General features: G+C 42.4%; 1 non-coding gene across 1 annotated transcript; it reads left to right on the top strand.

Annotated features, from left to right (window-relative positions):
- Positions 1-6756: 6756 nt before the first annotated feature.
- trnat-cgu (transfer RNA threonine (anticodon CGU)) lies at positions 6757-6828 on the top strand. The gene has a single exon. It is a non-coding gene; the product is annotated as a tRNA-Thr (tRNA).
- Positions 6829-11852: the final 5024 nt, after the last annotated feature.

Genomic DNA, 11852 nt, shown 5'->3' with positions numbered 1-11852 from the left:
TCTCTTTCTATGATTCATTCTATTTCTCTCTGATTCTGACTTTCTTTCCACGTGTCAGTCTCGCTGTGTATCTATTTCAATTGCAGTTAATTTCTGTAAGCTTTTCTCATTGGGGATCTGTTTATCCGTCCAAATATGACTTTCTCTCTGTCACTCTCCATCGCTACCCACATCAGTTTACTCCATAACTTAAGAGTTTTCTCTTTATGCGATGGTTCATCGAAACATAGAACATAGAACATAGAAACATAGAAAATAGGTGCAGGAGTAGGCCATTCGGCCCTTCTAGCCTGCACCGCCATTCAATGAGTTCATGGCTGAACATTCAGCTTCAGTACCCCACTCCTGCTTTCTCACCATAGCCCTTGATCCCCCGAGTAGTAAGGACCTCATTTAACTCTTTTTGAATATATTTGGTGAATTGGCCTCAACAACTTTCTGTGGTAGAGAATTCCACAGGTTCACCACTCTCTGGGTGAAGAAGTTCCTCCGCATCTCGATTCTAAATGACTTACCCCTTATCCTTAGACTGTGACCTCTGGTTCTGGACTCCCCCAAAATTGGAAACATTCTTCCTGCATCTAACCTGTCTAACCCCGTCAGAATTTTAAATGTTTCTATGAATTCCCCTCTCATTATTCTGAACTCCAGTGAATACAAGCCCAGTTGATCCAGTCTTTCTGGATAGGTCAGTCCCGCCATCCCAGGAATCAGTCTGGTGAACCTTCGCTGCACTCCCTCAATAGCAAGAAGGTCCTTCCTCAGGTTAGGAAACCAAAACTGTACACAATACTCCAGGTGTGGCCTCACCAATGCCCTGTGCAACTGTAGCAACACCTCCCTTCACCTATACTCAAATCCCATTGCTATGAAGGCCAACATGCCATTTGCTTTCTTAACCGCCTGCTGCACCTGCATGCCAACCTTCAATGACTGATGTACCATGACACACAGGTCTCTTTGCACCTCCCCTTTTCCGAATCTGTCACAATTCAGATAAAAGTCTGTCTCTCTGTTTTTACCACCAAAGTGGATAACCTCACATTTATCCACATTATACTTCATCTGCCATGCATTTGCCCACTCACCTAACCTATCCAAGTCGCTCTGCAGCCTCACAGCATCCTCCTCGCAGCTCACACTGCCACCCAGCTTAGTGTCATCCGCAAATTTGGAGATACTACATTTAATCCCCTCATCTAAATCATTAATGTACAGTGTAAACAGCTGGGGCCCCAGCACAGAACCTTGCGGTACCCCACTAGTCACTGCCTGCCATTCTGAAAAGTACCCATTTACTCCTACTCTTTGCTTCCTGTCTGACAACCAGTTCTCAATCCATGTCAGTACACTACCCCCAATCCCATGTGCTCTAACTTTGCACATCAATCTCTTGTGTGGGACCTAGTCGAACGCCTTCTGAAAGTCCAAATATACCACATCAACTGGTTCTCCCTTGTCCACTCTACTGGAAACATCCTCAAAAAATTCCAGAAGATTTGTCAAGCTTGATTTCCCTTTCACAAATCCATGCTGACTTGGACCTATCATGTCACCTCTTTCCAAATGTACTGCTATGACATCCTTAATAATTGATTCCATCATTTTACCCACTACCGATGTCAGGCTGACCGGTCTATGATTCCCTGTTTTCTCTCTCCCTCCTTTTTTAAAAAATGGGGTTACATTGGCTACCCTCCACTCTATAGGAACTGATCCAGAATCAATGGAATGTTGGAAAATGACTGTCAACGCATCCACTATTTCCAAGGCCACCTCCTTAAGTACTCTGGATGCAGTCCATCAGGCCCTGGGGATTTATCGGCCTTCAATCCCATCAATTTCCCCAACACAATTTCCCGACTAATAAGGATTTCCCTCAGTTCCTCCTCCTTACTAGACCCCCCGACCCCTTTTATAACCGGAAGGTTGTTCGTGTCCTCCTTCGTGAATACCGAACCAAAGTACTTGTTCAATTGGTCCGCCATTTCTTTTTTCCCCGTTATGACTTCCCCTGATTCTGACTGCAGGGGACCTATGTTTGTCTTTACTAACCTTTTTCTCTTTACATATCTATAGAAACTTTTGCAATCCGTCTTAATGTTCCCTGCAAGCTTCTTCTCATACTCCATTTTCCCTGCCCTAATCAAACCCTTTGTCCTCCTCTGCTGAGTTCTAAATTTCTTCCAGTCCCCAGGTTCGCTGCTATTTCTGGCCAATTTGTATGCCACTTCCTTGGCTTTAATACTATCCCTGATTTCCCTTGATAGCCACGGTTGAGCCACCTTCCCTTTTTTATTTTTATGCCAGACAGGAATGTACAATTGTTGTAGTTCATCCATGCGGTCTCTAAATGTCTGCCATTGCCCATCCACAGTCAACCATTTAAGTATCATTCGCCAATCTATCCTAGTCAATTCACGCCTCATGCCTTCAAAGTTAGCCTTCTTTAAGTTCTGGACCATGGTCTCTGAATTAACTGCTTCATTCTCCATACCAATGCAGATTTCCACCATATTATGGTCACTCTTCCCCAAGGGGCCTCGCACAACGAGATTGCTAATTAATCCTCTCTCATTACATAACACCCAGTCTAAAATGGCCTCCCCCCTAGTTGGTTCCTCGACATATTGGTCTAAAAATCCATCCCTTATGCACTCCAGGAAATCCTCCTCCGCCGTATTGCTTCCAGTTTGTTTAGCCCAATCTATGTGAATATTAAAGTCACCCATTATAACTGCTGCACCTTTATTGCACGCACCCCTAATTTCATGTTTGATGCCCTCCCCAACATCACTACTACTGTTTGGAGGTCTGTACACAACTCCCACTAACGTTTTTTGCCCTTCGGTGTTCTGCAGCTCTACCCATATAGATTCCATCTGAGCTTGCTGATACTGGGTGGTTGACGCGCATTTTAACATTATTCATTCAAAGATGTTCAGTGTTGACGGGAAGATTACATGTTCTGTGGGTTAAAGGAAGGGGCTTTCTTGTCTAGTTATGGACGGTCAGTTCAATGCGTTATTTGCCTAGTGCTGTGCTTTTGTGGTACAGCTTTTCACCGCCCACAGTTAAACACAAGGTCTATATCCTCCCACGTTTGCATAGTATGCAGACGTGAAGTTTGCTCTCGCTGAAAACTAAATTTTGAGTCTCCAAGCAATTTGCCGAATTTCCAAGCACTGCACTGCTGCGTGCCCATGACCAGGATGGCCGAGATGTTAATGGGTTGGAATTAAAATCCAACTGTTGTGTCTCTGTTCCTGGTAAATGTTCAACCAACTGGTTTGACAATTAGACTAAATGCTTGTTTGTTATGAAAGCGTGTAAGCGGTCCATAATCTCTGCAACTAAAATATTTTAATTAACCCTTCAAGACAACGTTTCTTTATTAAGAATAGATGTTCTGCCAATTGACTGAACACAGGAACAGGATTAGGCCATTCCGCCCCTCGTGCCTATTCGCCTTTGTGTTCATTCTTGGCTGAGCTCTATCGTAACTCCATCCATCTGCATTGGCTCCACATCATTTTAACCAGTGTCTAGCAAAAACTATTAATCTAAAATTAACATGTTTAATTGAGCTAGTATATCCTGCTTTTTGTAGAAGATAAATCCATCACCCTTTGCGTGAAGAAGATTTTCCTAACTTCTCTGCCGAATGGCCTTCCTCTGATTTTAACATTATGTCCTCTTGGCGTAAACTCCCCCACGAACGGTAAAAAAAAGCTTTATCGCTATCTATCTTATCAATTTGTTTTAATATTTTAAAACCCTCAATCAAATCACCACTTAACCTTCTATATTCCAGAGAGTACAGGCCTAGTTTAAGTAATCTCTCCTCATAATTTAACCCGGTAACATTCTGGTGATAAAGAACTGTACACATTCCAATCCAGCCTATCATTTCTAAGATGCCGTGCCCACAAACGGACTGGATATAATGATAGAAAGGGCTTATTGCCCATAGCAGAGGGCTCAACAACAGGCGGGCATACATTTAAAGTAATTGGAGAAGGTTTACAGGAGATGTGATGTGAAATTTCCACATGCAGTTAGCTGTGGTTGTCTAAAATGCACTGCCTACAGAGTGGTAGAGGCAGAAACCTTAACCACATTTAAAAAGTATTTGGATGTGCACCTGAAGTGCCATAACGTGCATGGTTATGGACCTAGAGCTGGAAAGTGGGATTAGGCTGAATAACCGGGGCACGGACAGGATGGGCCAAATTGCCTCCTTCTGTGCTGTAAACTTATATGAATCTAATATATTCTATAACTTAGAGTACTCCAGATATAGTCTAACTACATCTCTGTTCTGTTGAAGAAAAACTTCCATTGCATTATAGTCCAACTCCTCGTTATAAATCCTAACATGCCATTAGTTGTTTCGAATATATTTGTAACTTGCTACTGCAGGTTAGCGGGATGGGCACTTGGACTGCAAACCACTTTGGAAATCCATCCCTCCGAGCTGTGCTCCATTTAATTAGGACTCGGATCTAAACTTTGTGATCTAAAATTGGTGACCACACAATTACCTGTTTGGAATCTATCTGCCACTGAATCGTCCATTCGTTTAATCTATCAATATATATTTATAAGTATACGCTAACGACTGCCCTACTTACCATACCACCAATATTTGCATCATCGGCAAACTGGGATATCTGTCTTCCTGTTGTGCCTTCTTAATCTTTAAGAAATATAGAATGAAACAATTTCTTTAAAACTGGCGTTTTAAAACGTGCCATGCTTTGAAACTCTGGTTAGGGTCTGTGGGAAGAGGAAGGTGGGAGTAAGATTTCAGGTCGATGACCATGTGATCCTACATCATGCAGTGTGCGCTGTTTTCAAACAGTAAATGCACGAGCTTGCATTGCTGTAGCATCTTTCACGAACATAGAATGACCCAATTGCCCGCCGTTGTTCAGTTTGAGTTCCGACAGGACCCCCAGCCTCCAGACATCATTACAGCCTTGGTCCAAATATGGCCAAAAGTGAGTAATTCTAAAATGAGGCGAGAGTTATTGTCCTTGACATCAAAACAGTATTTGGTCGAATGTTTCATCAAGGAGGCTTCTAACGTTGAAATGATTGCGGGGTTAATTGCCACTGCTGGAGACATACCGAGCCTAAATGAAGATGGTTGTGGTTCGACGGCAATCATCTCAGCCCAGGATATCGCTGCAGGAGTTCATCATCACCTGCTTCATCAATGACCTGCCCTTCGTCATAAGGTCAGAAGTGGGCATGATCGTTGAAGATTGATTTTTACAACTCGAGTATCAACTCTGCAGATAATGAACCAGGAAATATATCGCCTTTCCATTATCGTGCCGTGAAAATCTTGGAACTCCTTCGACAACAGTACAATGGTAGTACCATCACCTCAGTGACTGAACCACAGAGCCATAGAAATTTACAGCACAGAAGGAAACCATTTAGCCCATCACGTCCTTGCTGGTGGACTGTGTAGTATGCTGCCAAATCTAATTTCTAGCTCTTGGACCGTAGCCATCAAGTGCATATCCAAGTACTGCAGTGGTAGACGAAGTTTGTTCATCACTATCTTCTCAAACGCAATTAGGGTTGGGCAATACATGTCAGCCTTGCTAGCTACGCCCACATGCACTGAATTAATATTTTTATTAAAACGTGCTTTAAAAAAATGAAGTACTTCTTGAAGTGTAATCACGGCAGCCAATTACCACACAGCAACATCCCATCGATGGTGGGATACAGATATGTGCAGGAAACAAAAGAGCATTCACCACCTCATAGAATCATAGAATCGGAGAAGTTTGCGTCAGGGAAGGAGAGCATTCGGCCCATCCTATTTCCGCCAATCAAAAGAGCTATTAAGCCTAATCGCACTTCCCAGCTTTTGATCTGTCGCGTTGCAGATTAGGGCGATTCAATCCATATACAAGTACTACTTAAATGTGATGAGGGATTGTGTCTCCACTAACTTTTCAGTCAGTGAGTTCCAGACCCAAATTCATTCTGGGCGAAAACATTTCTCCTCGACTCTCGTGTAATCCTTTTATCAATTACTTTAAATCTATGCCCCCTGGTTATTGACCTCTCTGCTCAGGGGTACAGGTGTTTCTTATGCACACTATCTCGGCCCCGCATAATGTTATACACGGCAATTATGTCACCCTTTATCCTCATCTGTTCCGAAGAAAACAACCACAATCTTTCTCCATAACCAAAACTATCCAGTCCTGGCAACATCCAGAGGACAACAGAGGAAACAGATGAAAGTGAAGGAGAAATGTTTTTTTTTAAGCTTTGATCTGTAATGCACTGCTGAAAAGGTGGTGAATCATGGAGTCATCGATTAATAGAATTGTTTCAGCATGGAAGAAGACAGTTCGGCCCGTTGAGCCCGTGCTGACTCTCAGCTCGTCTCACCACCCTGTTATTTACCCATAGCACTGCAGATTCAATAGTAACCCTCAAAATGGAATTGGATAAATGCTTGAAGAGGGACAATTTGCAGGGCGTTGTGGAAAGATCTGGGAATAATTGGATAGCTCGTTCAAGAGTACGATGGACCAAGTACTCTCCATCGGTAATGTATGATTTTATGAAATGTTTTATGTTAGTTTCAAATAAATGGCGCTTGTCATTTGCCCATTCCATTATCCCACTTTATGTCTTTGCATGTGCGTCTGTGTTTATACAACCGAATTGAAATTAAGTGGGATTCGGTAGCAATACGACGCCAGTCACACAGTGCATCAGGGCGCGGTGGCCAAGTGGTAAGGCGTCGGTCTCGTAAACCGAAGATCATGGGTTCGACCCCCATCTGTGCCTATCGATATTTTATCACTTTAAATGTCATATTTTGAAGCTTTTTCCTTTTTCACTATCAAAACACTTCATAATTTTGAACTAGCGACATAAATCGCCACTTAACATTTTCTATTCTAAGGAGAAAAATCCCAGCTTCTCCAGTCTCTTCGTATAAATGAGGTCCCCAACTCTGGCAGTATTCTAGTAAATCTATTCTGCTAGACTTCTTCCCTGAAGCGTGTTCCCCACGCAACATTCCAGCTAAGAACTCATAAGTGTTTTATAATTGTTTGGCATAACTTCCTTGTTTTTATACTCTATTCGTCTATTAACAAAGGAAACGTCCCCATGTCTTCCAGATCCTGCCTTCTTTAAAATTGTACGTTTTAGAGCTGGTTAATACAATGCAGGGAGCATTATGACCGGTTTCAGGATCATTGATCTTCAGAGGCAGATGCTTAAATGGGGATTTAAATTTTCATGTATAAATCTGGCCCCGTTAAAATTGTATCATTAATTCACATTGCCTCTCCTCATCCTACCAAAATGTTTCACTTCATAATTCTCTGCGTTAAATTACATCTGCTATGTGTCTGTTCATTTCACCAGTCGGTTATTTTCATTCTCCCTCTTTGTGCCACTTAGTATCTGCTTTGCGTCCCTTTGCTCTACTTTGTAGCTTTCCCATTCACGAGGATCTGTGCTATTTTTCGCATTTTTGTCCGTTTTTACTCTTAGTTTAAAGTGGTCCATTACCTATTTAGTCGTCCATGCCTGTTTTCGTTGGCCCCTCAGGGGGATGAATTGATTCTGTATGACTTTTAATTATTTTTAACACCTCCTGTCGTTTTACCCATTAACAGATTTTTCCCAGTGTATTCTGGTCAGTCTCTCTCTCAGCCCCTTGAAGTCGGTCTTACAGAAATCGAGAATGGTAGTAGCTGTTTCACGTATCTCCCTGTCAAACGTTGCGTTGAAATCGATCATGTTTTGATCGCTATTAAATACATTTTCACTTACCCTTAGGTTGTTGAATAAATCCGGCTCGTTACTCATTACTAAACGTAAATTGGCATGCCCCTTGTTCGTTCTGGATCATATTGTTGTAGAACTAGCCCGGACACACTCAAGAAATTCACAATTTTTCTGACAGGTGCTAGTCCGATTATCCCAATATATATGAAAATTTAAATCCCATATTAAAACCACACTGTCCTGAATACACGCTTGTCCAATCTCTACATTTATATATTCTATTGCTTCACAGCTGCGACTAGGGGGTATAAAGACAACTTCCGCTATTGTCTTAAATCCTTTCCTATCTCTTAATTGTACTCATAAAGTCTCCACGTCCGGCTTACTTGTAGTTAGATCCTCGCTTAGAACTGAATCATAGAATCATGGTTATTTACAGCAGGGAAGAAGGATATTTCGGCCCGTTCGGTCAACGCGGGCCAACAAAGAGCTACCCAGAGGAATCCCATGTTTCAGCTTTTGGTCCGTAGCCCTGTAGGTTATTGCATTTCAAGTGCATATCCAAGCGCGTTTTAAATGATGTGAGGGTTTCTGCCTCTACCATCCTTTCAGGCAGTGAGTTCCAGACTCCCAACTTGCTCTGGGTAAAGCCATTACCCGTCAATTCCCCTCTCAACTTGCTACCAATGACTTTAAATCTATCTCCCCTACTTGATGACAATTCTGCTCAGAAATATAGGTCCTTCCCATCCACTCTCTCTCGGCCCCTCAGAATTTTGAACACATCAATAATGTTACCCCTCAGCTCCCAATGTTCCAATGAAAACAAACCCAGCCTATCGACTCATTACACATAGCTAAAATTCTCCAGTCCATGCAACATCCTCGTAAATCTCTTTTGCACTCTCTCTCGTGCAATTCCATCTTTCCTGTACTGATGTGTACGCAGTACTCTAGCTGTGGCCCAAATAATGTATTATATAGCTCAAGCATTACTTCACTGCTATTGTACAATATACCTCGGCTAATAAAGGTAAGTATGCCGCATGCCTTCTCAACGAGCACGTTTTCTTTGCATCCTGAAACAGGGAGACAATGATGAAATATTACAACAACAAAAACAACTTGCATTTATGTAGCGCCTTTAACATAGTTAGACGTCAGAGGGTGCTCCACAACAGCTTAAACCAAATTAAATAACGCTGACACCGAGCCACATAAAAGAGAAATTATGGCAGTTGCCCAAAACTTGGTCAAAAAGGTAGGTTTTAAGGAGCATACATCTTGACATCTTTTTGAAAGACTGTAAGCCCAGAATATTAATCAGTGTTATTTCCTCTCGGTCTGAAAGTTGCGAGATGTTGGCTTTTGAAATGGACTCATAGGTGCCGAATTCATGATATCATATAGGATATTCAGTGCAAAAACAGGCTTTTCGGCCCAACCTGTCATTATCGACGTTGTGGTCCACTGGAGCTTCCTCCCCTCTTCCCGCATCGAGCACTATCAGCATAGCCCTCCATTCAGTTCTCCCTCATTTATTTATCTAACGGCTCCTTACATGGATCTATAATATTTTATTCCACCTGTCTGGTGGTAGTAAGTTCTACATTCTTACCACTCTGTGGCTGAAGAAGATTCTTCATTATTCCCAATTTGATTTGTTGCTGATTTTTCTTATAATGATGGTCTCTAGTAATACTCTTCCCCACAAGTGAAAACACTCTGTATCTACTCTGTCAAAACCTTTCAGGATATTAAAGCGCTCTATTAGGTCACCCCTCAGACTTCTCGTTTCACTACAAAATAAATTGAGCCTGTCGATTCTTTTCTGATAGTATACGATCTTCTCCGCACCCTATCCAGAGCCTCGCTATCTTCTTTTTAATATGGCGACCAGCATTGCACACAGTACGCCTAATGTGGTCTAACTGTAGAGAGTTCTGCATTTGGTCGGTTTTGAAACCGGCGTGTCCAGTTGCCTGGTCTATTTAAAAGGGGCCCGCACCTCATTTTTTGAGGAGACATTTCACAGCCATCCTGCAGTAACTAAAGGCCGTTTGCTTACAGAAGCTGATAGTACATTTTCAACATTGTCGATCTGGGTGCACGGGCAGGACACGTCGTGAAGGGGACATTTTGCAGCGTAGTTCTGTAAGGATGCAAAAAGAAATGGAATAGCCGAGTTGTGCTCGATGGCAGAGGAGAGGTTAAGGCAATGGACTGCTAATTGATTATGCTCATCTACTTTGTTAAGCGTTTGTTGCTGATAAACCTTCCAAGCATTTGACTGAATGTTACATAAATTAGGCTTTGAATCTAAATCTCATCAAAACTGTCATTTCCTGATAACATACCTTATCCATTAAGCTGCGCGCTCAGTGACTAAGTCACGGTGATTTCTTATATTTTCTTGATATGCCAATTGTATTTACTTACTGGACGAATTGTATTAACTCCACGTGATCGTCTCGGCTCATCCTTGGGGCGAATTGCGAGTGGTGCGAGCAAATTCTGCAACTGTGTCATTACTGTTCTTTAAGGAATGGGACATGACCCCTACAGGTCCTGCTATGCAAGTGGGCACAGTTCCATTCAACTCCCATGATGCTTAATCCCCTCTTAGCGGGACTGGAAAACCATTTTCAAGAAGGAGGCTCATGGTCTGCTCAGCAGAAAGTCTATGTTCTGCATGTTATTTCTGACAGCTTTCCAACTGGACACAGGTGTCCAACTGCCGTGCGAGAATTGATGACTATTCCAAGTCAAAAATATTGGAATGTGTTTAAAAAACTAATCTTAAATATGTGACCTGTGTTATCAAATAAGAATTTGCAGCATGAATAGCACTTTATTGTCGTCTGTCTCGGCCTTCTCATAATGTACATTCTACCTTAAGACAACTATAATCGGTGCTGCTTTATTTCACCGCGAGCGCGAAGGGACATATCTGTGAACATACTTGCCCCAAATTTACACCACTCCTTTCCTATTGTGCACATCTTTCTTTAGCAATTTCTGACCTTGTTGCAGGTTAGATCAGCCCAGGCCGTCCATTGACGCCTGAGAACTTAAACAGCGCAAAGCAGAGTAATACAAGAGGCAGAGGCAGGGAGAGACAGAAAGATGCATGCGAATCCAATGTCAGAAAAGGTCATTGCATCTTGAGGGGAAATTCTTTTGCTCTCTTGAAATGTTGTAAAAGCGTAAAACATAATTGGGCGATGGTTTAAACGTGCTTCGCTCCCTGTCGATCTCTCAGGCTCTGAGCTCGGGAAATGCAGTCCGCAACTGGAGCTCTTATTTATTCAAGCAATGAATGGAGCTTTACACAGTGTAGTGGCGAGCAGGTAAACATGAGTGGATTTCAGGGCCAAAACATTAAACCTTCTGGCTATCGCAGACAGTTGCGGTTTGCTGCAAACAATTTCTTTCCAGCCTCAGAACCAGCCAACCCTCTCCTGCAGGGCTATGGGGAAAGGACAGGGGAGTGGCACCAGCTGAGAGCTGGCACGCTCTCTATGGGACGAATGGCCTCCTGCTGTGCGGTAACCATTCTATTAAATTACAATTGGACTTTGATGGCACTTGAATCGACAAGTTTGAATGTTTCTATTGAACAGAATCAGCGAGAAGTCCAATGCACGAGCATTGCAACACTGAGCACAACATTTTCAGCGAAATGTTCAGGAAAATCCTTTTTCTATTGGATGTGGTGCAGGAATTATGTGGACATAACCAATGCCTTTATATATCTTCCCTTTGAAATCGAGTGTGTTTCCGCTACATTATTCTTTACATCAAAGTTATTGATTAAATGTCAAAACGCCTCCACTCCATCCCATATGTAATTTCAACTCTCATCCTCCGTTACAATATTGTGTGCAAAAGCAAACTAAATGCTAGAATAAAACAGTGAAACGTAGATCATGTTGGGGGATACATCAAATGTACTTTCGATTCCTGTAGAAATGTCACAAGCAAAACGATCAGCTCTTCTCGGTAAAGCTCGAACTCACAAACTCGGCTTTTCCGGGGCTTGTATTACCATATAGATACTGTGCCCGATC

The sequence above is a fragment of the Pristiophorus japonicus genome, unplaced genomic scaffold (genome assembly GCF_044704955.1).
Source record: "Pristiophorus japonicus isolate sPriJap1 unplaced genomic scaffold, sPriJap1.hap1 HAP1_SCAFFOLD_463, whole genome shotgun sequence".
NCBI lineage: Eukaryota > Metazoa > Chordata > Chondrichthyes > Pristiophoridae > Pristiophorus > Pristiophorus japonicus.
Note: the sequence above shows the minus strand (reverse complement) of the source record. Positions and strands in the feature narration are given on the sequence as shown.